The sequence below is a fragment of the Mauremys reevesii genome, linkage group 12, assembly GCF_016161935.1.
Source record: "Mauremys reevesii isolate NIE-2019 linkage group 12, ASM1616193v1, whole genome shotgun sequence".
NCBI lineage: Eukaryota > Metazoa > Chordata > Testudines > Geoemydidae > Mauremys > Mauremys reevesii.
Genome location: NC_052634.1, coordinates 25,769,282 through 25,796,263, shown reverse-complemented (window position 1 = coordinate 25,796,263; position 26,982 = coordinate 25,769,282). Strand labels below are relative to the sequence as shown.

The following is a 26,982-nucleotide window of genomic DNA, read 5'->3' as shown; positions in this document are numbered from 1 at the left end:
AAAAAGAACAAACCCCAATGTCCCCAGTGATTTTAAGGGACAAAATCCCAGGTACGGAATAAAATTCTGCCTCCTTAAGCTCGTGTTTTCCATGCCTAGAATTCAACTGTCACCAGATGGATCAGACTGAACAGGTTTCAAACCTCGAGGAGGCTCTTACCTTCTAAACAGGGACGGCTGTTTTCTAGTAAAATCAGGAAAAGGGAAGGAGAAAACTCGAAGAAGCTTCCTCCTGGCGCTCACGTCCGTGAACCCGAATACTCCCTCAGTCCTCAAAGAGAGACCTGGAGAAGGAGACTTGCTGAAGCAAAGCCACAGGGGTCTCTGAGGTTTCCCTGGCCCCTCACCCCTGTCCTGCCTGGCTGATGTCAGCATCTCTCTGTGAGGTCACCACCTCCCCACCACCTTTGACCAATAGTCTGAGGTCCTGCCAAAGGCCTTTGTGATGTCACTGCCACACCCCTCCCTTGCTGTGCTAATGTCCTGCCCCTGGCCAGGCACTGTGGAGGTTTGAGCTACTCCCTGTGGATCACCCCACTCAAGGAGCGTTCGTTCTAGGAAGCAAGCCGGCTAGACAGGAAAACATCAGACGCTGCTCCCAATGCTACACTCAGTTTTTCAGAAATTAGTCGACTTTATGACCAGAAGAGACCATTAGAGCATCTAATCTGACCCCCTGCATATCACAGGCCTCCTGTATGACACAAGAGCTACTTTTGGGGGCAACACATTCCAGAAAGGCATCTAGTCTTCATTAACTGACATCAAGAGATGGAGAATCCACCGCTTGTTCCTGTGGTGAATCATCCTCGGTGTTGAATATTTGTGCCTTATTTGTAATATGAATTTGTCTCTTTTCACCTTCCAGCCACTGGGTCTTGTTATTCCTTTCTCTGCTAGATTAAAGAGCCCTTTAATACACAACCTTTTCTCTCCATTAAGGCCCTTCAACACTTCAATGAAGTCACCTTTCAATCTTCTTTTGATAAGCTAAACAGGTTGAGCTTGTTCAATAGCTCACTAGAAGGCATTTTTTCCAGCCCTCAGAACATTTGTCATCAGACTCCTGAACTACAGCTGTATGTGGTTCTTGTTCTTCTGCACAACATAGCTCCTGGAGAAGAGGGATCTGCAAATGTGCATTCCTATGATACCTTTGTTTAATTGATGAAAAAATAAACTAGACACTTAGAGGATTGGAACTGATTTCAGCTGATGGACAGCTTCGCTAGGTTTTTATGCATTTGGACAGCGAAATCTTGAGTGTTTACATTCATATCAAGCACTCCCATATAGAGGAGCCCCTGAACAGAATGGAGAATGGAAATGAAAACGTTTTCCTTTTTTTAAAAAAAAGAAAAGAAGGTTATAAGAGAACACTGGGGTTTAAACTGAGGATCACTGGAGCTGCAATCAACCACTCTAGCACTGAGCTATACCAGCACAATGAGCTGAATAGAGAATTGTGATTTTCAGGACTTTGAAGGACAAACCCTGCTTCATCAAGGTCCTTTGCCTTTCCCAGACCACAGGTGGTTTTAAAAATGGGGTTTGATTAAACTTCTTAAATGTGGTGAACACCACAGCTTGCACACCCACCGATATAGCTTCTCCCACTGACATAGCTGCCACCTCTTGGGAAGTGGATTAACTGCACCCACAGAAAACTCTCTCCCATCAACATAGAGCAGTGGTTCTCAAGCTGTGTGTCAGGACCCCAAAGTGAGATGTGACCCTGTTTTAATGGGATTGCCAGGGCTGGCATTAGACTTGTTGGTGCCTGAGGCTGAAGCCAAAAGTCTGAGCCCCACCACCCAGGGCTGAATCCCTCAAGCTCTGGATTTGCCCTCCCCTAACTGGGGCAGAGCTCAGGCTTTGTCTCCCCTGCCTCTGCTCAGTGGGGAGGGGCTTGGTGCTTGATCCCTCTTTCCAGGGCCATGTAGTGAGGTTTTTTTTTGGCAGAAGGGGGTTGCAGTGAAAGGAAGTTTGAGAAACCCTGGCATAGAGCCTCTGAATATGTCTAGACTTGGCTCCCTGTGGTAGATCAGATACTGACAGTGCAGCCATGGAGACACCACACACCAGCCTTGCCTAACAGGCAAGAATCAAACCTCCACAGAAAAATGCCTGTTATTGTTTAACCCATCTCCCTAAGCCCTCAGCCACCACCACTTAACAAAGGGGCTTTTCTACACGATGGTTCTGGTCTCACTGAAGGGTCATTTCCAATTGTTTGCTCAGTCCAGCATTAGGGAAAATGGTGCCCTGGGCAAAGCTTGTACTTTGGCACTTCCCCATTGCCCCTGGACGATCCCCACTCCCCCTTTACCGCTAGCTCCTGCACTCCCAGCCCTTGCACCTCCTTCACCCCTAACTCCTGCCCCTGCTGTGCCCCCTTTGCCCTTAACTCCCTGGGCCACCAGCCATTGCCCCGCTCCTGCAGCCCCTCACATGGCTCCAGTGCTAGGGGTCCCGCGCTTGTTCTCCCTTTCCCTGGGCTTTGGCATCACTAGCCCCTGCTTAGCGAGTAGGGTTCAGTAGTTCCCAAAATGTGGGGCATGACTCCTAGGGGGACACAGAGGAACATGCATGGGGGCACCTCAGGGCCTGAGCCAGCCCCTATGGAGGGAGCACCACTCAGCCCCACTCTGCCCCAGTTCCTCCCCAACCCCACCCTCAGCCTGGGCCCCTGGCTCCCAGCTCGGCCTCGAACCCCTTTCCCCAGCAAGCAACGGCCCCACTCCCAGCCCCGGTTCTTGACTGCGGACTAGGGGGATTAGGGATAGAGGAGGGTGGGGTTACCAAGGTGCATTGTGGGAAGGTGGGATTTAGAGAGCCCAGAGTGGATGGGTGGGGGTGGGTTGGAGGACCCTACAGTGGCTGAAAAGGTTGGGGGGCAGCAGAGATTGGAGCTGAGGAACCTCACACCCTGGGGATGGACTTGGCCGGTGGGGGGATGGGAAAGTGGGGCCCAGCCATGGGAAATGGGCTGGAGGCAATTAGGGGTGGGATGCTGAGGGGAGGAGGTGGGTGGAGTGGTGCGGAGGGGGAGGAGGAGGTCAGGGCAATAAAGTAATAATTGGAGATATACCAATCTCCTAGAGCTGGAAGGACCTTGAAAGGTCATTGAGTCCAGCCCCTGCCTTCACTAGCAGGACCAATTTTTGCCCTAGATCCTACGGGGCCTTCTCATGGATTGAACTCAGAACCTGGGGTTTAGCCGCCAATGTTCAAACCACTGAGCTCTCCCTCCCCCCAGGGAAGTGGGGGGTGAAGGGAAAGGCCAGGCAGAGTGGGCAGGGTGGGGGAGGGGATGCCGGGGGCGGGGCTGGCGGGAGGGTCACAGGTGGGGGGGGACACTGCAGGGGCAGGTTGGGGGGGTCTGAGGGGCCCCGTGGCCCCAGGCTGCCGCTTGTGGGGCTGCTCCCAGGCAGCTCAGCCCCGCCCCGCTGCTGCCCCTAGGCCCAGCTGGGGTGAAGCCCGCTCCCGCGCTGCCTCTGGCCTGCGCCCCCCCAGCCCGGATCCCACGCGGGATTCGAATCCCAACGGCCGCAGCGCGCGCCCGGGGTGGGGGGGCAGCGAAGCCTCGGGGCGAGGGAACCGGGGCCTCCCCACGCGCCGAGTCTCTGTCCCGCTCTCTCCGCCAATCAGGGAGCGGGAGGCGCGGCAGTGACGAGTTACGGCCCCTCCTCCAATAGAGGCCGCGTGTGAGAGAGAGAGAGAGAGAGAGAACTACGCTTCCCAGAGTGCACCAGGAGGGGGCGCGTTGCCTGAGCAACCTGCCGTCACTTCCGCTCTGAGACGAGCCAGGAACTACAACTCCCAGCCTGCCCCGGGGCGCCTCCGTCCTCTCCAGCCCAGGTGAGGGCGGGTCCCTGGGTCAACCTGACACCTCCCCCCCCAACGCAACCCGTCAGCCCCGCCCCGCCCCCCCGAGAGCCCCGGCCCCGCCCCCTCCGGCTCCTGACCAGAACTCGCGTGTCCCCTGGCCTGGTCTCTCCCCACTCGGGGCGGGGCTGTTGGATGGAGCCATATGGAAATACGGGGGAGGGGCAGGGCTGGGAGCCAGGACTCCTGGGTTCTCCCCCAGCTCTGGGAGGGGGGTAGAGTGGGGGAGGGGCTGGGGTGCCTGCTGCCCTCGCAGCGACCAGCAGAGCCCCCCCCCCTGCAGCTTGTCCCCCGCAACCACGCGCTGGGTGTGCTGGTGCCTGGAGCCGCCCCTGGTTCCAGCCCCTCTGCCCAGGCAGCTCCCCCAGCCTGACACACACACACACCCCTGCACCCACCCACCCCAGGGCTCCTCAGCCCAGAGGGGAGCCCCCCGGCTGAGTGGGGAATCAGAGCCCCCCCCCCGAAATTACCCTGGGACCAACATGATCTGCCCATGACAAAGTGTTGATCCTCGCTCCCCCCAGCCCCACTCTTGACACCCACACACCCCATCCCCATTCTGTGCACACACCTTGGGTCACTGTGACACTGAATACTTCAATTGGATGGGGGGCCCAGCACCATGGCTATTCCCTGCCCCCCAGGGCTCACAGGGGGTGGATTGGGGGGCACAGGGGGCATGATCCAGTGCCAGCCAAGGGTGGATCAGAGGTGGGGATGGGGCTGTGGTTTCTGCACCACCCGGTTTCTGGCACAGGCTCCTTCGAGGATTTGCATTTCTTGATAGTTTTCACCAGTGATGAGCTGCCAAAATGCTAACAACTGGTTCCCTCCTCCTCCTCCTCACCCCATGAGGGGTCATGCCCCCCACCGGGACTCCAGCCCCATCCAACCCCCGCCATGTTCCTTGACAGCCCCCACCCCAGGACCCATGCCCTATCCACCCCCTTCCCTGTCCCGACTGCCCCTTGACACCCCATCCAACTCCTTCTCTGATTCCTGATGGCACCCTGGGACCCCTACCCCATCCAACCACCCCTTCTCTCTGTCCCCTGACTGTCCCTGGAATCCCTCCCCCTAACTGCCCCCCCACTGCCCCATCCAACCCCTGCTCCTTTCTGACTGCCTCCCCGACCCTAGCCCCGTTCAATCCCCCTGTTCCCTGCCCGCTGACCGCTCCGACACTAATCCATCCCCCCCCCCAACTCCCCAGCCCTCTATCCAACACACCCTCCCTGTTCCCTTACCGTCCTACCTGGACCCGGGGCCAGCCCCGGGGGCCGGGCAGGCAGGAGCCGCGCCGCCCGGCTGGACACGGACCCGGGGGGCCGGGCAGGCAGGAGCCGCCCCCAGCTGGACCCAGCCCGGGCAGGCAGAAGCCGCCCACACCCCCCAGCTGGACCCGGCCCCGGGCAGGCAGGAGCCGCGCCCCGCTCCCACCTCCGGCTGGACCCGGACCCGGGGGCCGGACAGGCAGGAGCCACACCCACCCCCCGGCTGGACCCGGGGCTGGGCAGGCAGGATAGTGTGAAGTGTGGAAGGGGGAGGGTGGCAAGAGGAGGTTTTGAGAGGAAAAAAGGTGCTGCTGAGCTGGTAGGGGAGCGCAAGGTCCCAGGCGGGTGTTGTGTGAGGAGCTGTGTAGGCCCGAAAAGGCGTCCTGCTGGGCAAGGGCAGGTGAGGAGGGCCAGGGCTTTTCCCAGGGCTGTTACTGCAGCCAAAGCCTTTGGGAAGCAGAAGAGGGCCAGGGGTGTTGTTGCCTGCTGGGGCCCATGCGACAGTGTAGGTGTACGCTGACCATAGCTGGTCTGTGGGAGCTGGGGCCACTCACCGTGCCCCTTTTCTCGTTAGTATAGTGGTGAGTATCCCCGCCTGTCACGCGGGAGACCGGGGTTCGATTCCCCGACGGGGAGGGTGACCCCTTTTGAAGGGGGGACAAAGAAATCCCTGGCCTGCCCGCCACAGGCCTTCCATTCTCCTTCGACGGCCACTTCCCTTCGCACCCCGCACTGATGACTTTCACCTCCAGAGAGACAGTTACCTCGCAAGGACACGCTCGCCCTAGCCAAAGCCTCCCCCGGGGCCTGCACGTGGGGGCACGTTTCAGAGCGGCAAAGGGAAATAGGCTGGCCAGGGCCATGAGGACAATGGCCCAGACAAACGGGGAGGGACTTGGTCCAGGGGTGGAGGAAGACAGAAAAAGGGACAGGCATGGGATTGGCTTCCTCTCTTTTTTCCTTTGCACAGCATTTGACCTGTGACTGTAATGGGGAGACTTGAGAAAGACCTGTGGCCGCCAGCGAGGTCGGTGGCCGCCCCGAGAGCGCAGAGCTGAGCATTTTCCGCTGGGCTGCTGCCTGCGCCCCCAGCACCTGGCCGTGATCGTATAGTGGTTAGTACTCTGCGCCGTGGCCGCAGCAACCTCGGTTCAAATCCGGGTGACGGCATTGCTTTTTGGTGGGGAGGGGCTATCCTGCAGCACGCCTCGTGGCTCAGTCTGATGGCGTCCGTTTGCAAAGAGAGCCATCAGCCGGTCCTCAGTTTCTGCTTGGTAAAGGCCAGTCAGTGGGGTCCATCGGTCAGAAAAAGAGTCCCAGGACTACTTCCTGGGCGCCAGGGTCCAAAAGCAGCGCATTCCCTCCTGGAAAGGGCTGTGTTTCGAATGTCCGTCCAGTGCGCGTTGAAGGGAAGGATCTGCGTGCCAGGGAAGCTGTGTCCCTTCAGAGGCGCTTGAGAAGCCAAAGGGGCCGTGGGTGAGTTTGTGATGAGGTGAGTGTGAAGTGTGGAAGGGGGAGGGTGGCAAGAGGAGGTTTTGAGAGGAAAAAAGGTGCTGCTGAGCTGGTAGGGGAGGGCAAGGTCCCAGGCGGGTGTTGTGTGAGGAGCTGTGTAGGCCCGAAAAGGCGTCCTGCTGGGCAAGTGCAGGTGAGGAGGGCCAGGGCTGTTGCTGTGGCCAAAGCCTTTGGGAAGCAGAAGAGGGCCAGGGGTGTTGTTGCCTGCTGGGGCCCATGCGACGGTGTAGGTGTACGCTGACCATAGCTGGTCTGTGGGAGCTGGGGCCACTCACCGTGCCCCTTTCCTCGTTAGTACAGTGGTGAGTATCCCCGCCTGTCACGCGGGAGACCGGGGTTCGATTCCCCGACGGGGAGGGTGACCCCTTTTGAAGGGGGGACAAAGAAATCCCTGGCCTGCCCGCCACATGCCTTGCATTCTCCTTCGACGGCCACTTCCCTTCGCACCCCGCACTGATGACTTTCACCTCCACAGAGACAATTACCTCGCAAGGACCCGCTCGTCCTGTCCTTCCGCCCCTGGGCCCAGCTTCGGGGTCTGCATGTGGGGGCACGTTTCACAGCGGTAAAGTGAAATAGGCTGCCCAGGGGCATGAGCAGTGATTTCCCAACACCCCCCCCCCCAGTTTTGTGAACTAGTTTCATGCCAAACCTGGTGGCTGAACTTCACGACTTTGTCCTCACCCACAACTATTTCACATTGAGGACAATATATATCTTCAAGTCAGCGGCACTGCTATGGGTACCCACATGGCCCCACAGTATGCCAACATTTTTATGGCTGACTTAAAATAACGCTTCCTTAGCTCTCTTCTCCTAATGCCCCTACTGTACTTGCACTACACTGAAGACATCTTCATCATCTGGACTCATGGAAAAGAAGCCCTTGAGGAATTCCACTGTGATTTTAACAATTTCCATCCCACCATCAACCTCAGCCTAGATCAATTCACTCAAGTGGTCCATTTCCTTGACAGTACTGTGCTGATAAGCGATGGTCACATAAACACAACCCTATACCGGAAACCCACTGACCGCTATACTTACCTACATGCCTCCAGCTTCCATCCAGGACACACCACATGATCCATTGTCTATGGCCAAGCTCTAAGATACAACCGTATTTGCTCCAATCCCTCAGACAGAGATAAACACCTACAAGATCTCTATCAAGCATTCTTAAAACTACAATACTCACCTGCTGATGTGAAAAAACAGGTTGACAGAGCCAGAAGAGTACCCAGAAGTCACCTACTACAAGACAGGCACAACATAGAAAATAACAGAACACCACTGGCCTTTACATTCATCCCCCAATTAAAACCTCTCTAGCGAATCATCAAAGATCTACAACCTATCCTGAAAGATGATCCCTCACTCTCCCAGATCATGGGAGACAGGCCAGTCCTTGCTTACAGACAACCCCCAAACCTGAAGCAAATCCTCACCAGCAACCACAGAACAACACTAACCCAGGAATCTATCCTTGCAACAAAGCCCGATGCCAACTCTGTCCACATATCTATTCAAGTGACCCCATAATACGACCTAATCACATCAGCCATGCCATCAGGGGCTCGTTCACCTCCACATCTACCAATGCCATTAGGTGCCAGCAATGCCCCTCTTCCATGTACATTGGCCAAACGAGACAGTCTCTGTGCAAAAGAATAAATGGGATGCAAATCAGACGTCAGGAAATATAACATTCAAACACCAGTAGGAGAACACTTCAACCTCTGGCTGTTCAGTAACAGATTTAAAGGTGGCAATTTTGCAACAGAAAGCTTCAAAAACAGACTGCAACGAGAAACTGCTGAACTTGAATTAATATGCAAACTAGATACAATCAATTTAGGCTTAAATAGAGACTGGAAATGGCTGAGCCATTACACACATTGAATCCATTTCCCCATGTTAAGTATCCTCACACCTTCTTGTCAAACTATCTTAAATGGGTCATCTTGATTATCACTACAAAAGTTTTTTTTCTCCTGCTGAGAATAGCTCATCTTAATTAATTAGCTTCTTAGAGTTGGTTGGGCAACTCCCACCTTTTCATGTTCTCTGTGTGTATGTGTGTGTGCATATACATATATCCTCACTATATGTTCCATTCTATGCATCCGATGAAGCCATTTATCAACACTGAATTTCATCTGCCATTTTGTTGCCCAATCACCCAGTTTTGTGTGATCCCTTTGTAACTCTTTGCAGTCTGCCTGGGACTTAACTCTCTTGAACAGTTTTGTATCATCTGCAAATTTTGTCACCTCACTGTTTACCCATTTTTCCAGATCATTTATGAGTATGTTGAACAGTAATGGTCCCAGTACTGACCCCTCTGGGATACCACTATTTCTCTCTCCATTCTGAAAACTGATAATTTATTCCTACCCTTTGTTTCCAAGATTTTAACCAGTTACTGATCCATGAGTGGACTTCCCTCTGATCCCATGATGGCTTACTTTTCAAAAGTCAATTTAAATTAAATACATTTTTTTAAATTATATATATTTTTAGAAATTTAGACCTGTTATGTGTAACTTGCATTATCCTTAAGTTAAATTTGCATTATCCTAACAAAACATTTACTTTATTCACATCTCTTTTATATATCATATTGGCCCTGACACCCCTCCCTGTAAATTCAAACACCCCCAATTTCAATTCCTGGGAAACTACTGGGCGCCGCCTCCTGCCTGGCGAAGCCGCAGCACCGGGTGGGTCACAGGGCGCAAAGGGCTTCCGCGCGCGGCTGTTTTCTGCCGGTCGCGGGGTGATGGTTCCTGCCCGTGGCGGTCGGGGGCTGCGGGGTCCCGATGACAGCTGGGGGCTCTGGCATCCACCTGCAGTGGCTGGGAGCTACGGGGGCCATCTGCAATGGCCGGGGGCTGCGGCTTCTCCTCACCCCCCTGGTGACTGGGAACGCCAGGCTCTGCCTGCGGTGTCTGAGCGCCGGGGGCTCCTCTCCTGCCTGGGGCGGCCGGGAGCTCCCGGGGCTGCGGCGCTGCAGGGTCAGTGAGCAATGACGTGGGGCTGCGGGGTCCTCCCGCCATCAAGGCCTGTTGGGAAATCTTGGGTCCATCCGCAGCAGCTGGGAGCTCTGGGGTCCACTCGTAGGAGCTGCAGGGTCCATACGCAGTGGGGTGGGGCTGTGGGGGCTCCCCGGCCACCCATGGCTGCTGGGAGCTCCAGGGTCTGCCTGCGGGAGCTGTGGGGAGATGAGGGGTTTGGGGTGGAGGAGGGGGCTCCAGGCTGCAGGGTGGGGATGAGGGATTCAGAGTGCAGGAGGGGGCTGTGGGTTGAGACAGGGGGTTGGGGTCCAGGACGGGGTGATGGCTCTGGGGTGGGGGCAGGGATGATGGGTTCCATGTGTGGGAGGAAGCTCTGGGCTGGGGCAGGAGGTTGAAGTGCAGAGGGGTGAGGGCTCTGGAGTGCAAGAGGGGGCTCTGGGTTGGGGGGTTCAGGGCTGGGGCAGGGGGTTGGGGTGCAGACTTACCTCGGGTGGCTCCTGGTCAGCGGTGCAGCAGGGGGGACCTACTGGCCTCTTCCAGGGCGCAGCGCGGTGCCCTAGGACACGTAGGGACCAGCCTGCCTGAGCCCCACAGCACCGCTGACCGGACTTTATAACCCAGTCACCCCATTGGGAGCTCCAGGGTCCCCCTGTCACATGTGGTACCTGGGAGCTCTGGGATCCACCCACAACAGCTGGGAGCTCTGGGGGCCTCCCGCTGCTCACAGTAGCTGGGAGCTGTGGGGTCCATCCGTGGTGGCATGGGCCTGTGGGAGCCCCTTCCGACACTGGTGGCTGATAGCTGTGGGGCCCCCACCGGCCGACAGCTCCAGTCTTGCTGCCCCAGGGCTGAGGCGGAAAATGTCACTGAGATCTCTGAAAGTCACAAATTCTGGGACCCCCTTTATATAATCTGAGCCTTAATCGTTGTTGACTGTCTCTCTCAATCTAGTGGTCTGTTCTAGGGCAGATGGGACAGGGAAGACAGAAGCTCACCCCCCAGCACAGGTTTGGGCAGAAATGGCTCTTGGGCTATTTCCTGTGCATGCAGAGGACTTGTCCAGGCCGGTGGAGCAGCTCAGCCAGATGAGGAGCTGGAAGAAGGAGACCGGAGCAGCCTGGACATCCCACTTTTTCTCCACAGCCACTGCCTATCAGCAGGATTCCTCCTTCTCCTCAGTGAGACCAAATCTAAGCACCTAGACAGCCGGTCCGTCCGCTGCACCCCAATCCCTCATGCCTGAGCCTCCCTGCCAAAGTCCTGTACCTGGCTGCAGAGAATTGTCTCACATCTCACTGGGAACTCGACTTCTTGTGCCCAGAGAGTCTCGGCCCCACTCAGTAGAGGACCTGAGAAACACAGTGTCTGCCTTTTCCAAAGAAGTGCTTGGAAAGGTTTTGTTTTTGTGACCATGTGGCCTAACGGATAAGGCGTCTGACTTCGGATCAGGAGATTGAGGGTTCGAGTCCCTTCGTGGTTGTGTTTGTCCAGTTTTACCTTTGTGCTGAACGTCCTGCTCCCTTCAGGGCTGGAACCTCTTCTTGGCTGCTCAGGCCAATGCTCTGGCTTCAGCTAGAGCCCCAGGAAGGAGTTGAGGTTTGGGCGTCACAAAGGCTGGGGCATGAGCCCCAGGTGCTTCCAGTCTCACCTTTGCCCTTCCTGATTTGCCAAAGAAAATGGGCGGCTCCACTGCCAAAGTCAGCACCATGAGTGCGAACGGTAAGAGGCCCACCAGGGGGGCTGGCCCTGCTTTCCTACCATCTTCTGATGTTGGCCACAGAGCATCAGCAGCTGGCCTGTGGGTGGCCTTCAGTGGGGGTTCAGCACAGCAGGGAGCAGGCTGGCCCTGTGGCTGTCTGCTGGCCACACATAGGCATGGTCCTCCCCTCCTCTTGCCCTGGCGTCCGCTACTTTTAAGCCTTCCCTTGGAGCTGTCAGCACCAGCCGCCTCTGCTCTAGGTGCCCAGAGGAGGAGAGGTGCTGGGCTTCCACCTGCCCAGCCCTGCTTCCTTCAAGCACAGTGGCAAGTGCCAGACTTGTGGGCACCAACACTTGTCGCTACCTGCTCTCAGCTCCACTGAGAATGTTTTGGGGTCACTCCTTGGCTGTATCAACCTAGGGGGGTTTCAGAAAACTGTATTCAACAGGTGCTCCAGTGGCACAATTGGTTAGCGCACAGTACTTATAGGACAGTGCTGAGAGGAGCTATGCTGAGGTTGTGAGTTCAAGCCTCACCTGGAGCACTGGTTTTCATTAACCAAGTGGTGTCACCCCCTCATTTGGCCCTGCGTAATGTAGACTTCCAGCCCTGGGGACACTGAGGAGGGGAGGAGTCAAAAATGCCCCTTCACTTATTACCTCCTCTCCAGAGCACAGGTGAGAATCTACAATCCTTTCTCCCCCCAGCCCCTGTGCCAGGATCCCTCAAGCAGAGCCTGGAGTCCTGCCCCTGGCGTCTGTACTATTGACAAAGACTAAATAACAGGGACAAAACACTCAAATCCCGCCTGGTGCGGGGAGCCAGGTTTGCTCTTCAAATTCTGTCGTTGGTACATTTCCAGGTCTGGGAATGTCCCACAACAGCATTTAATGGGAAGCTGCCTGCAGAACAGTTACACTGCACAGAGCTCCTGTGGAGGAGGGGTGGGAACTGGTAACATTTTGAGGATCATTTGGGAAATGAGCCTTTGCTGACAAGGTTTGTCTCTGTTCATATTTCACCTTCAGGTGTTATGTTGAGGGATCTTTAGTATATTTTTGGGAGGTTAATAACTATCTCCTCAACTTTATTTACTCAACTTAAAAATTGGTCACTTGATTTTTGTATCTCCCTGTGAAAATACAACTGACACGTGTGGCTTTCTACAGGGGCCATGATGTTAAAGTTAAGGAATTCAGTCTCTGTACTTCGGGCGGGGTGTTGCTTTTTACAGCTGCCTCACGGCCAGGCACACTGGGCTGTTAGCTGCACCCACTGTCCTTGCCAGGGGCCCCTGCTGACCCCTGGGTGTCACTTGTCGCTAGCTGCTCTCAGCCCCACTGAGAATGTTTTGGGGTGACTCTGCAGGTGGAGAAGCTGCTGTGGAGCAATGTAGAGCAGGTGCAGGAAGGAGACGGAGTCACTATTCACATTCTGAACTGGACAGTTTTCTCTCCCAGCCCTACCGGTGCCCCTCACTCCCAACCCGCAGCCCCCTGGGCTCCCCACTTTGCTCCCCAGTCACTGCATGGCTGGTGCCCCTCACTTCCGACCCGCAGCCCATGCTGTCCCAGTCCTGACCTCCAGACTCTCAGCTCTGCTGGTGCCCCTCAGTCCCAACCCGCAGCCCCCTGGTTTCCCCCCAGCTCTACCAGTGCCCCTCACTCCTGACCCGCAGCCCCCTGGGATCCCCGCTGAGCTCCCCAGTCACTGCGCTGCCGGTGCCCCTCACTCCCGACCTGCAGGCCCTCGGCTTCCCCCAGCCCTACCGGTGCTCCTCACTCCCGACCCGCAGACCCCTGGTCTCCCTCCAGCTCTGCTGGTGCCCCTCACTCCCGACCCGCAGGCCCCTGGGCTCCCTCCAGCTCTGACGGTGCCCCTCACTTCCGACCCGCAGACCCCTGGTCTCCCTCCAGCTCTGCTGGTGCCCCTCACTACCGACCCGCAGCCCCCTGGGCTCCCTCCAGCTCTGACGGTGCCCCTCACTCCCGACCTGCAGCCCTTGCTATCCCAGTCCTGACCTCCAGACTCATAGCTGATTGCTTTGAGAGTCTGGTAGTGAGCAGGGTGTGGTGGCTGGAGAACAGACAAAGTGGTTACTCGTTTATGATTTTCTGTTTGCTCCTTTCAGGTAAGGGAAATAGGGAAAGAAAAATAAGCGAAATAATGAAGAGTGAAGAGCTGAAGAAGCTGGAACTGCACAGGTTGCAAGTTGCTGCCCAGAAAGGCTGAACACTGGGCGCTGGGAAAGTCTCTGTTAACTAAGAAGCCCCCTGAGCTGAGTGCATCCCAGTTTCAGTGAACTGCAGAGGGGGTGTCTCAGCACAAGAAAGGAGGAAAATGACTACCAGTGAGGCAGCTACTTAACTAGAGCTGGCCAGACTGGAAGCAGAAGAGAAGGCAAAGGACCGGGAGTTTCAATTGAAGCTCAAAGAAGCAGAGGCACCTGTGCACAGAAGGGCTATGGAAGCAGAGGCAGTCAGGGAGGGAGCTGCTCACAAAAGAGCCCTGGAGTTAAGAGACAGAGAAATAGAGGCCCAAATTGAGGCCCAGAAGCATGGACTGGCTGTTATGGAGGGGAAGAGACAAAACCCTCCAGCAGCTGGCTGCACATCCCCAAAAATCCACAAATGGGAGTGACTATGTCCACAGTATGATGAATCCAGTGATATTGCTGAATATTTCATCACCTTTGAGAGACTCTGCACCTCTGTGAAATCCCTGGTGATCAAAAAATGGTCACATTGGTAGCCAAATTGACTGGAAGAGCTATGGACATATTGAATGAGATGCCTATTGATGATGCTACAAACTATGGTAAATGTAAGGAACTAGTTTTAAAACAGTTTCAGATGACACCTGAAACCTACAGGTTAAATTCAGGAGTCTTAAGAGGGGATCTGGATTCAGTAATGTGGCTTATGTAAATGAAATGAGAGATTTGTTAGATACGTGGGTGAGGGGAAAAGACATTACAAGCTTTGAAGTAATGTGTGGTTTGGGTCAAGGGCAGGCATGGTTGCAGCCCTTGCCAACACCTCAAACACATGCCTGAATTTAAAACCTTCTCCAAAGAGGCAGAACAATCTGCATCAGAGCACTTACGAGGGTACACAAAGGAATTGGGAAATGTAATAGACACTAAACAAGCTAAATTGTGTGAACAAAACCTGTCCAAAGTAGATTTGCTGTTAATCTGGGGGTCTTTTGCTACGTCATCAAGCCCAAGGAGTTAATACTAGTGGTAAACCCTTTAAAGATGTGGGACATACCTGATTTGTGGGGAAAAAAAAACTTTTATACATGCTAGGGATGGTGACAAGACAGTCCCACAAGAATTGTTTCTTTTCATCTCATACCTGTAAACAGGCTGGAAGCTTGGCACAGCAGCAAAAGCATAACAGGCCTACGCTGCTGTGTGGGAGGGGAAACTGAGGCACATTGGTGGCTAAATGCCAAGACACCTACACGTTAACAGATATTGCTGTCTGCACTCTCTTAGCAATACCACACCCCAACATGTTTTCAGGCAGCTGGGGACCAGGAACCCCGTACCTTGCTAGACCACCCATGTAGGACATCATACAGTTTAAAGGTACTGAAAGGGGGTGTGACCAGAGACAAGCAGGGATTTTAGGTGTACCGTCTCCACCATGGACAGTGTCCAAGCCTCTGGCAGTAAGTTCAGGAGGAGGGTGTGACATTGCACGCACACCCCCACCCAGGCCCGCCCTTCAGCATTCCTGGGGAAAGACCAACATGGCCAACATGACTTTGGGCCAGTAGGTCAACCAAGGGGGATGTCTTCTGGGTTGACTCGGAGTTCTTCAGCTGGGCTGCAGCCAGGCACAGGAGGCCGCCCTCTTGGTTGACCTACTGGCCCAAAGTCACTTTGGCGGCGTTGGTCTTTCCCCAGGAATGCTGAAGCACAGGCCTGAGAGAGGGAGACTCAATCCTCCTCCCTCTTGGTCAGGGCGGAAGAGGCGGCTGTAAGAGCGGCCAGGTTCCTGAGCTGGGCCTGCCAGCGTTTGGGGAGGGTGGAGCTGACTGGGGCATGGTGCTGGCAAAATGCCTTGGGGCGCTGGCGGGAGGAGCAGGCCAGGGCTAGGGCTGGGGAGAGAGAGAGAGACCAGCAGGTTTCCTCTACTGTTTCCTGCTCTCTTTTTCTTCCATAGTTTCTCCTCTGCATGAACTGACTTACTCTCTCTGTGAGCCTGGCTAGCTCAGTTGGCAGCACATCAGACTTTTAATCTCAGGGTCCAGGGTTCAAGTCCCTGGTCAGACACTTAACTATTCCCCAAGGTCTTAAAAAACTCTGTCTCTGGAGTCCTTCTTGATGTCACTTTTTCTCTTCAGGATTTTGCCTTTCCTAAGAAGGGGTTTTGTGTGTGGGATTGAAGGGGCAACTTCCTGACACCCTCTCTGTCCTCGCAGGCTGGAGGAATAAAGGCCTCTGGGCAGGGGCAGCCCTGGACTAGCTGCCAGCACCTGGCACCCTAGGCAAACCCCGCAATTGTCACAACCCACCCCCAAACCCCAAGGGCAGAGCTAGGCTGAGGTATTTTGGTAAACGGGGAAACATTTTGCCCCTTTTTTCCTTTTAATGTTTTTAAGCGTTTTTGTGGATTTTTTTAAACAGAGGCTTAATTATTCGGTTTGTCCATCCGTCCGTCTGTCCAACCAATGTTTCTTTCTCCATCCTTCTGGTTCTGGCTGCCCCTTACTACAGCCATAACTTTGGTCTTGAACTTTATAGAGTAGTGAGGTACCTTAAGGGTTAAATGCTAAATACCAAACCCAAACAACACTAGTTACCTGTGTCTGGCAAAAGGTGTCTGGCAGTTTTGCCACTTTGAATGATTCAAATGGATTTTCAGAGGCATTATATAAAAATCCCAACAAAGCAGAACCAAACCAATTCATCTTAAACCTTCAAAACAAGAGTTTTACAAACCATGAGTGTCAGTTTAGGTCCTTAAAACCTTACATCATCACACACAGTTCTCCTTTGCCTAACATCCCTTGCACTGCGATTACTCTTTTTTACACAACTGTACCCCGATTACACGTCCATCTTGTACAACCAGAGCCAGCCAGGGGCAGGCAAGTTAAGTGCCAATAGAAACCCCGGACATTCCTTTAGTGATTTTGCTTACATTACCCAGGAGTCAAATCATTTTGATGAGATTATCTCTCCATCTGCTGCCTGCAGCCGTCCCCTATAGACCATTTCTGTGGGCAAAGGGCCCATTTCCCCTCAGAATGGCTGTAAAGGCTTCTGGGGACAAAACATAGTGGTGGTAGTAGCCACTTTACCTGACCCTCTTGTATAATATAATTACCAAACTTCTATCAAATGTGACTGCACAGAGCTGCACATACAGTTACATTCACTGAAAGTGAGCAACTGTCCCCAGAACTCACTGCCAGTGGCACAGGTACCTTTTAAGTACCGAGATGTGCAGTGACATCTTTCATGGGAACCGGCCAGCGTGTGCACGGCCGGCATGTGCAGAGCAAAGGTTGCCCACGGGCGCTGTGTCAGGCTCTGGCACCGCGTGAGACAATGGACCACTTTCTGGTGGCTGGTTTGTTTCCCCAGCAGGTGTGGAGACTTCTGGCTACATGATGGCAGCTGCCAGACTTGGTTGGACAGGATTCTTTTCAGCTCACCTGAGGCTTGTTCCTGGCCGAACGAGGGCAACCACAGGGCGCCAGCAGAACCAGCTGCAGCTGCAGCCAGGGCGCCCTCAGCAGGGGCTGCTGTATAGCGGGCGGGTGTCATGGGACACACTGCGCCTGCTCAATGTCAGAAAATCCCCTTCAGACTAAACCAGTTTGTTTCTCGAAATCAAAACAAGTGGGATGAAAGTTCTTTGCAAAAATATTTTGTTGCCAAACAAAAGCATCTCCTGTTTGTCAGAGTGTGTTAAATTGTCTCATCACACACAGAGGGGAGACACTTAGATCACAAACATTAGATAAGATGCTTCAGTGTGAGCTCAGTAGTTGCTGCTCTTAACAATTGCAAAATAAAAAAATACAAATCAAATAGACTATTTCAGGTATTCTATTATGTCATAATGTGATCGGAGTAACCATGATAGGACACCTCATATTATGCACTACTCCTAGTGACACGCTCCAATGGATCCCCGTCCTCCACCCACTGTGAGGTAGGTAGGAGCGGATCATTATTATCCCTACTTGAAAGAGGGAGAAGCTCAGGCTGAGACAGGAGAATTGACTAGTCTCAGGTCACACAGCCAGCCAGTGGCAGAGTTGGGAACAGGACCCAAGAGCCCTGATTTTCAAACTAACCATCAGATCTTGAATTTCACACATTGAATGACCTGAATAAAGTGCTCTCATATGAGCTCCAGACCAACAACAGTGCACAGTAATTATTCAGCAAGTATTTGAGGAGAACTTCAAGGTTAGAGAGAATCATGAACTGCTCAGAGACCATTAATGCAGAGAAGCAGCAAAATTCATCAAACTGGTTCTGACTTATTTCCTTGGTCTTCAAAGAGAACAACAAGGACCGGAATCTCCTCCCTGTCAATAACCCCCTGCTCAGCCAATCAGGGTAGAGACTGAGGACGGGAGGCTGAGGGTTCTCACCAGAGAGCCCAAAGGATGGCCCAGGTCACCGGTGCGGATCACTGCCCAAGCACTATTTCAGCCCCACATTTTTGGGTGGACCTCCCACAGTGGGAGCTGCAGAGCACTCCCCAGCAAAACACACACACACACACACACACACCGTTCCTGCTGTTGGGAGGGGAACAGGTGAAAGGACAAAAGAAGCAAGAGATGAAGAGAAAGGAGGGAGGGAGGGATGGAGGAAAAGGTGAAACAAAAAGGACAAACCCTAATGTCCCCAGTGATTCTATAGGACATAATCCCAAGTGTGAAATAAAATTCTGCCTCCTTAAGCTCGTGTTTTCCATGCCTAGAATACAACTGTCACCTGAAGAATCAGACCGAACAGGTTTCAAACCTCGAGGAGGCTCTTACCTTCTAAACAGGGACGGCTGTTTTCTAGTAAAATCACTAAAAGGGAAGGAGAAAACTCGAAAGAGGTTCCTCCTGGCGCTCACGTACGTGAACCCGAATACTCTCTCAGTCCTCCAAGAGAGACCTGGAGAAAGAGACGTGCTGAAGCAAAGCCACAGGGGTCTCTGAGGTTTCCCTGGCCCCTCGCCCCTGTCCTGCCTGGCTGATGTCAGCATCTCTCTGTGAGGTCACCACCTCCCCACCACCTTTCACCAATAGTCTGAGGTCCTGCAAAAGGCCTTTGTGATGTCACTGCCACACCCCTCCCTTGCTGTGCTAATGTCCTGCCCCTGGCCAGGCACTTTGGAGGTTTGAGCTACTCCCTGGGGATCACCCCACTCAAGGAGCGTTCGGTCTAGGCAGCAAGCCGGCTAGACAGGGAAACATCAGACTCTGCTCCCAATGCTACACTCAGTTTTTCAGAAATTGGTCGACTTTATGACCAGAAGAGACCATTAGAGCATCTAATCTGACCCCCTGCATATCACAGGCCTCCTGAATGACACAAGAGCTACTTTTGGGGCAAACACATTCCAGAAAGGCATCTAGTCTTCATGAAATGACATCAGGAGATGGCAAATCCATCACTTTCCTTGGTAGCTTGTTCCTGTGGTGAATCATCCTCGCTGTTGAATATTTGTGTCTTATTTGTAATATGAATTTGTCTCTTTTCACCTTCCAGCCACTGGGTCTTGTTATTCCTTTCTCTGCTAGAGTAAAGAGGCCTTTAATACACAACCTTTTCTCTCCATTAAGGCCCTTCAACACTTCAATGAAGTGACCTTTCAATCTTCTTTTGATAAGCTAAACAGGTTGAGCTTGTTCAATAGCTCACTAGAAGGCATTTTTTCCAGCCCTCAGAACATTTGTCAACAGACTCCTGAACTACAGCTGTATGTGGTTCTTGTTCTTCTGCACAACATAGCTCCTGGAGAAGAGGGATCTGCAAATGTGCATTCATATGATACCTTTGTTTAATTGATGAAAAAATAAACTAGACACTTAGAGGATTGGAACTGATTTCAGCTGATGGACAGCTTCGCTAGGTTTTTATGCATTTGGACAGCGAAATCTTGAGTGTTTACATTCATATCAAGCACTCCCGTATAGAGGAGCCCCTGAACAGAATGGAGAATGGAAATGAAAATGTTTTCCTTTTTTTTAAAAAAAGGAAAGAAGGTTATAAGAGAACACTGGGGTTTAAACTGAGGATCACTGGAGCTGCAATCAACCACTCTACCACTGAGCTATACCAGCACAATGAGCTGAATAGAGAATTGTGATTTTCAGGACTTTGAAGGACAAACCCTGCTTCATCAAGGTCCTTTGCCATTCCCAGACCACAGGTGGTTTTCAAAATGGGGTTTGATTAAACTTCTTAAATGTGGTAAACACCACAGCTTGCACACCCACCGATATAGCTTCTCCCACTGACAGAGCTGCCACCTCTTGGGAAGTGGATTAACTGCACCCACAGAAAACTCTCTCCCATCAACATAGAGCAGTGGTTCTCAAGCTGTGTGTCAGGACCCCAAAGTGAGATGTGACCCTGTTTTAATGGGATTGCCAGGGCTGGCATTAGACTTGTTGGTGCCTGGGGCTGAAGCCAAAAGTCTGAGCCCCACCACCCAGGGCTGAATCCCTCAAGCTCTGGATTTGCCCTCCCCTAACTGGGGCAGAGCTCAGGCTTTGTCTCCCCTGCCTCTGCTCAGTGGGGAGGGGCTTGGTGCTTGATCCCTCTTTCCAGGGCCATGTAGTGAGTTTTTTTTTGGCAGAAGTGGGTTGCAGTGAAAGGAAGTTTGAGGAACCCTGGCATAGAACCTCTGAATATGTCTAGACTTGGCTCCCTGTGGCAGATCAGACACTGAAAGTGCAGCCATGGAGACACCACACACCAGCCTTGCCTAACAGGCAAGAATCAAACCTCCACAGAAAAATGCCTGTTATTGTTTAACCCATCTCCCTAAGCCCTCAGCCACCACCACTTAACAAAGGGGCTTTTCTCCACTATGGTTCTGGTCTCACTGAAGGGTCATTTCCAATTGTTTGCTCAGTCCAGCATTAGGGAAAATGGTGCCCTGGGCAAAGCTTGTACTTTGGCACTTCCCCATTGCCCTGGATGATCCCCACTCCCTTTACCGCTAGCTCCTGCACTCCCAGCCCTTGCACCTCCTTCACCCCTAACTCCTGCCCCTGCTGTGCCCCCTTTGCCCTTAACTCCTGGGCCACCAGCCATTGCCCCGCTCCTGCAGCCCCTCACATGGCTCCAGTGCTGCGGGCCCCGCGTTTGTTCTCCCTTTCCCTGGGCTTTGGCATCACTAGCCCCTGCTTAGCGAGTAGGGTTCAGTAGTTCCCAAAATGTGGGGCATGACTCCTAGGGGGACACAGAGGAACATGCATGGGGGCACCTCAGGGCCTGAGCCAGCCCCTATGGAGGGAGCACCACTCAGCCCCAGTTCTTCCCCAACCCCACCCTCAGCCTGGGCCCCTGGATTCCAGCTCGGCCTCGAACCCCTTTCCCCAGCAAGCAACGGCCCCACTCCCAGCCCCAGTTCTTGACTGCGGACTAGGGGGATTAGGGATAGAGGAGGGTGAGGTTACCAAGGTGCATTGTGGGAAGGTGGGATTTAGAGAGCCCAGAGTGGATGGGTGGGGGTGGGTTGGAGGACCCTACAGTGGCTGAAAAGGGGAACCCGGCAGGTTGGGGGGCAGCAGAGATTGGAGCTGAGGAACCTCACACCCTGGGGATGGACTCGGCCGGTGGGGGGATGGGAAAGTGGGGCCCAGCCATGGGGAAATGGGCTGGAGGCAATTAGGGGTGGGACGCTGAGGGGGAGGAGGAGGGTGGAGTGGTGAGGAGGGGGAGGAGGAGGTCGGGGCAATACAGGTAATAATTGGAGATATACCAATCTCCTAGAGCTGGAAGGGACCTTGAAAGGTCGTTGAGTCCAGCCCCCTGCCTTCACTAGCAGGACCAATTTTTGCCCCAGATCCCTAAGGGGCCTTCTCAAGGATTGAACTCAGAACCTGGGGTTTAGCAGGCCAATGCTCAAACCACTGAGCTCTCCCTCCCCCCAGGGAAGTGGGAGTGGGGTGAAGGGACAGGCCGGGCAGAGTGGACAGGGTGGGGAGGACGCCGGGGCGGGGCTGGCGGGAGGGTCACAGCGGGGGACACTGCGGGGGCAGGTTGGGGGGGGCTGAGGGGCCAGGCTGCCGCTTGTGGGCTGCTCTCAGGCAGCTCAGCCCCCCCCCCCCCGCTGCTGCCCCCCAGGCCCAGCTGGGGTGGGGGTGCAGCCCTTTCACTCCGCGCTGCCTCTGCCCTGCGCCCCCCCCAGCCCGGATCCCACGCGGGATTCGAATCCCAACGGCCGCAGCGCGCGCCCGGGGGGGCAGCGAAGCCTCGGGGCGAGAGAACCGGGGCCTCCCCACACGCGCCGAGTCTCTGTCCCGCGCTCTCTCCGCCAATCAGGGAGCGGGGAGGGGCGCGGCGAAGTGACGAGCTACGGCCCTTCCTCCAATAGAGGCCGCGTGTGAGAGAGAGAGAGAGAGAGAGAGAGAACTACGCTTCCCAGAGTACACCGGGAGGGGGCGCGTTGCCTGAGTAACCGTTGCATCACTTCCGCTCTGAGAGGAGCCAGGAACTACAACTCCCAGCCTGCCCCGGGGCGCCTCCTCCTCTCCAGCCCAGGTGAGGGCGGGTCCCTGGGTCAACCTGACACCTCCCCCCCCAACGCAACTCCTCATCCCGCCCCGGCCCCCAGGGAGCCCCGGCCCCGCCCCTCTCCTGCTCGTGACGAGAACTCGCGTGTCCCCTGGCCTCGTCTCTCCCCACTCGGGGGAGGGGGGGGGCAGCTGTTGGATGGAGCCATATGGAAATACGGGGGAGGGGCAGGGCTGGGAGCCAGGACTCCTGGGTTCTCCCCCCGCTCTGGGAGGGGAGTGGGGCGAGGGGGGTAGAGTGGGGGAGGGGCTGGGGTGCCTGCTGCCCTCGCAGCGACCAGCAGAGCCCCCCCGGCAGCTTGTCCCCCAACCACGCGCTGGGTGTGCGGGTGCCTGGCGCCGCCCCTGGTTCCAGCCCCTCTGCCCAGGCAGCTCCCCCAGCCTGACACACACACACACCCAGCCCCGGCACCCGCCCCCCCCCCGGGCTCCCCAGCCCAGTGGGGAGCCCCCCGGCTGAGTGGGGAACCAGAGCCCCCCCCCCCCCAAAATTACCCTGGGACCAACATGATCTGCCCATGACAAAGTGTTGATCCTCGCTCCCCAGCCCCACTCTTGACACCCACACACCCCATCCCCATTCTGTGCACACACCTTGGGTCACTGTGACATTGAATACTTCAATTGGATGGGGGGCCCAGCACCATGGCTATTCCCTGCCCCCCAGGGCTCACGGGGCCGATTGGGGGCACAGGGGGCATGATCCAGTGCCAGCCAAGGGTGGATCAGAGGTGGGGATGGGGCTGTGGTTTCTGCACCACCCGGTTTCTGGCACAGGCTCCTTCGAGGATTTGCATTTCTTGATAGTTTTCACCAGTGATGAGCTGCCAAAATCGTAACAACCGGTTCCCTCCTCCTCCTCCTCACCCCATGAGGGGTCATGCCCCCCACCGGGACTCCTGCCCCATCCAACCCCGCCATGTTCCTTGACAGCCCCACCCCAGGACCCATGCCCCATCCACCCCTTCCCTGTCCCGACTGCCCCTTGCCACCCCATCCAACTCCTTCTCTGATTCCTGATGGCACCCTGGGACCCCTACCCCATCCAAACACCCCTTCTCTCTGTCCCCTAACTGCCCCCACTGCCCCATCCAACCCCTGCTCCTTTCTGACTGCCTCCCCGACCATTGCCCCGTTCAATCCCCTGTTCCCTGCCCGCTGACCGCTCCGACACTAATCCATTCCCCCCCCCCAACTCCCCTACCCTCTATACAACACAACCTCCCTGTTCCCTTACCGTCCTACCTGGACCGGGGCCAGCCCTGGGGCCGGGCAGGCAGGAGCCGCGCCCGGCTGGACCCGGACCCGGGGCCGGGCAGGCAGGAGCCGCCCCGCCCCAGCTGGACCCAGCCCCGGGCAGGCAGAAGCCGCCCACCCCAGCTGGACCCGGCCCCGGGCAGGCAGGAGCGCGCCCACCCCGGCTGGACCCGGGGCTCGGCAGGCAGGAGCCGCCCCCCCGGCCCGCTGGACCCAGGCCGGGCAGGCAGGATTACATGATAATCAGTAAGAACAGAAGGCACAGATATCATTACAAGTAAAACAAACAAAACAAGCTTTCTAGTGACTAAAACTTAACTTCATAGAGTTACAATCTTTATCTAAGCAGGCAAGGTCCCAGGCGGGTGTTGTGTGAGGAGCTGTGGAGGCCCGAAAACGCGTCCTGCTGGGCAAGGGCAGGTGAGGAGGGCCAGGGCTGTTGTTGCCTGCTGGGGCTCATGCGCCGGTGTAGGTGTACGCTGACCATAGCTGGTCTGTGGGAGCTGCGGCCACTCACCGTGCCCCTTTCCTCGTTAGTATAGTGGTGAGTATCCCCGCCTGTCACGCGGGAGACCAGGGTTCGATTCCCCGATGGGGAGGGTGACCCCTTTTGAAGGGGGGACAAAGAAATCCCTGGCCTGCCCGCCACATGCCTTGCATTCTCCTTCGACGGCCACTTCCCTTCGCACCCCGCACTGATGACTTTCACCTCCAGAGAGACAATTACCTCGCAAGGACACGCTCACCCTAGCCAAAGCCTCCCCCGGGGCCTGCACGTGGGGGCACGTTTCAGAGCGGCAAAGGGAAATAGGCTGGCCAGGCCATGAGGACAATGGCCAGACAAACGGGGAGGGACTTGGTCCAGGGGTGGAGGAAGACAGAAAAAGGGACAGGCATGGGATTGGCTTCCTGTCTTTTTTCCTTTGCTCAGCATTTGACCTGTGACTGTAATGGGGAGACTTGAGAAAGACCTGTGGCCGCCGGCGAGGTAGGTGGCCGCCCCGAGAGCACAGAGCTGAGCATTTTCCGCTGGGCTGCTGTCTGCGCCCCCAGCACCTGGCCGTGATCGTATAGTGGTTAGTACTCTGCGCCGTGGCCGCAGCAACCTCGGTTCGAATCCGGGTCACGGCATTGCTTTTTGGTGGGGAGGGGCTATCCTGCAGCACGCCTCGTGGCTCAGTCTGATGGCGTCCGTTTGCAAAGAGAGCCATCAGCCGGTCCTCAGTTTCTGCTTGGTAAAGGCAAGTCAGTGGGGTCCATCGGTCAGAAAAAGAGTCCCAGGACTTCTTGCTGGGCGCCAGGGTCCAAAAGCAGCGCATTCCCTCCTGGAAAGGGCTGTGTTTCGAATGTCCGTCCAGTGCGCATTGAAGGGATCGATCTGTGTGCCAGGGAAGCTGCGTCCCTCCAGAGGCGCTTGAGAAGCCAAAGGGGCCGTGGGTGAGTTTGTGATGAGGTGAGTGTGAAGTGTGGAAGGGGGAGGGTGGCAAGAGGAGGTTTTGAGAGGAAAAAAGGTTCTGCTGAGCTGGTAGGGGAGGGCAAGGTCCCAGGCGGGTGTTGTGTGAGGAGCTGTGTAGGCCCGAAAAGGCGTCCTGCTGGGCAAGGGCAGGTGAGGAGGGCCAGGGCTGTTGCTGCGGCCAAAGCCTTTGGGAAGCAGAAGGGGGCCAGGGGTGTTGTTGCCTGCTGGGGCTCATGCGCCGGTGTAGGTGTACGCTGACCATAGCTGGTCTGTGGGAGCTGTGGCCACTCACCGTGCCCCTTTCCTCGTTAGTATAGTGGTGAGTATCCCCGCCTGTCACGCGGGAGACCGGGGTTCGATTCCCCGATGGAGAGGGTGACCCCTTTTGAAGGGGGGACAAAGAAATCCCTGGCCTGCCCGCCACATGCCTTGCATTCTCCTTCGACGGCCACTTCCCTTCGCACCCCGCACTGATGACTTTCACCTCCAGAGAGACAATTACCTCGCAAGGACACGCTCGCCCTAGCCAAAGCCTCCCCCGGGGCCTGCACGTGGGGGCACGTTTCAGAGCGGCAAAGGGAAATAGGCTGGACAGGGCCATGAGGACAATGGCCCAGACAAACGGGGAGGGACTTGGTCCAGGGGTGGAGGAAGACAGAAAAAGGGACAGGCATGGGATTGGCTTCCTGTCTTTTTTCCTTTGCTCAGCATTTGACCTGTGACTGTAATGGGGAGACTTAAGAAAGACCTGTGGCCGCCGGCGAGGTAGGTGGCCGCCCCAAGAGCGCAGAGCTGAGCATTTTCCGGTGGGCTGCTGCCTGCGCCCCCAGCGCCTGGCCGTGATCGTATAGTGGTTAGTATTCCGCGCCGTGGCTGCAGCGACCTAGGTTCGAATCTAGGTCACGGCATTGCTTTTTGGTGGGGAGGGGCTATCCTGCAGCACGCCTCGTGGCTCAGTCTGATGGCGTCCGTTTGCAAAGAGAGCCATCAGCCGGTCCTCAGTTTCTGCTTGGTAAAGGCAAGTCAGTGGGGTCCATCGGTCAGAAAAAGAGTCCCAGGACATCTTGCTGGGCGCCAGGGTCCAAAAGCAGCGCATTCCCTCCTGGAAAGGGCTGTGTTTCGAATGTCCATCCAGTGTGCGTTGAAGGGAAGGATCTGCGTGCCAGGGAAGCTGCGTCCCTCCAGAGGCGCTTGAGAAGCCAAAGGGGCCGTGGGTGAGTTTGTGATGAGGTGAGTGTGAAGTGTGGAAGGGGGAGGGTGGCAAGAGGAGGTTTTGAGGGGAAAAAAGGTGCTGCTGAGCTGGTAGGGGAGGGAAAGGTCCCAGGCGGGTGTTGTGTGAGGAGCTGAGTAGGCCCGAAAAGGCGTCCTGCTGGGCAAGGGCAGGTGAGGAGGGCCAGGGCTGTTGCTGCGGCCAAAGCCTTTGGGAAGCAGAAGAGGGCCAGGGGTGCTGTTGCCTGCTGGGGCCCATGCGACGGTGTAGGTGTACGCTGACCATAGCTGGTCTGTGGGAGCTGGGGCCACTCACCATGCCCCTTTCCTCGTTAGTATAGTGGTGAGTATCCCCGCCTGTCACGTGGGAGACTGGGGTTCGATTCCCCGACGGGGAGGGTGACCCCTTTTGAAGGGGGGACAAAGAAATCCCTGGCCTGCCCGCCACATGCCTTGCATTCTCGTTCGACGGCCACTTCCCTTTGCTCCCCGCACTGATGACTTTCACCTCCAGAGAGACAGTTACCTCGCAAGGACACGCTCGCCCTAGCCAAAGCCTCCCCCGGGGCCTGCACGTGGGGGCACGTTTCAGAGCGGCAAAGGGAAATAGGCTGGACAGGGCCATGAGGACAATGGCCCAGACAAACGGGGAGGGACTTGGTCCAGGGGTGGAGGAAGACAGAAAAAGGGACAGGCATGGGATTGGCTTCCTGTCTTTTTTCCTTTGCTCAGCATTTGACCTGTGACTGTAATGGGGAGACTTGAGAAAGACCTGTGGCCGCCGGCGCGGTAGGTGGCCGCCCCCAGAACGCAGAGCTGAGCATTTTCCACTCAGCTGCTGCCTGCGCCCCCAGCGCCTGTCCGTGATCGTATAGTGGTTAATACTCT

At 55.6% G+C, this 26,982-nt stretch overlaps 7 non-coding genes across 7 annotated transcripts; all 7 read left to right on the top strand.

Moving 5' to 3' along the window:
* The first annotated feature begins 5,729 nt into the window (after window positions 1-5,729).
* Window positions 5,730-5,801, top strand: TRNAD-GUC. The gene has a single exon. It is a non-coding gene; the product is annotated as a tRNA-Asp (tRNA).
* Window positions 5,802-6,962: 1,161 nt separating this feature from the next.
* Window positions 6,963-7,034, top strand: TRNAD-GUC. Its single transcript has one exon. It is a non-coding gene; the product is annotated as a tRNA-Asp (tRNA).
* A 4,067-nt stretch (window positions 7,035-11,101) lies between these two features.
* On the top strand, window positions 11,102-11,174 carry TRNAR-UCG. The gene has a single exon. It is a non-coding gene; the product is annotated as a tRNA-Arg (tRNA).
* A 669-nt stretch (window positions 11,175-11,843) lies between these two features.
* TRNAI-UAU lies at window positions 11,844-11,937 on the top strand. Its single transcript has 2 exons — window positions 11,844-11,881; window positions 11,902-11,937. It is a non-coding gene; the product is annotated as a tRNA-Ile (tRNA).
* A 12,019-nt stretch (window positions 11,938-23,956) lies between these two features.
* Window positions 23,957-24,028, top strand: TRNAD-GUC. Its single transcript has one exon. It is a non-coding gene; the product is annotated as a tRNA-Asp (tRNA).
* A 1,159-nt stretch (window positions 24,029-25,187) lies between these two features.
* On the top strand, window positions 25,188-25,259 carry TRNAD-GUC. Its single transcript has one exon. It is a non-coding gene; the product is annotated as a tRNA-Asp (tRNA).
* Window positions 25,260-26,420: 1,161 nt separating this feature from the next.
* TRNAD-GUC lies at window positions 26,421-26,492 on the top strand. The gene has a single exon. It is a non-coding gene; the product is annotated as a tRNA-Asp (tRNA).
* The last annotated feature ends 490 nt before the right edge of the window (window positions 26,493-26,982 follow it).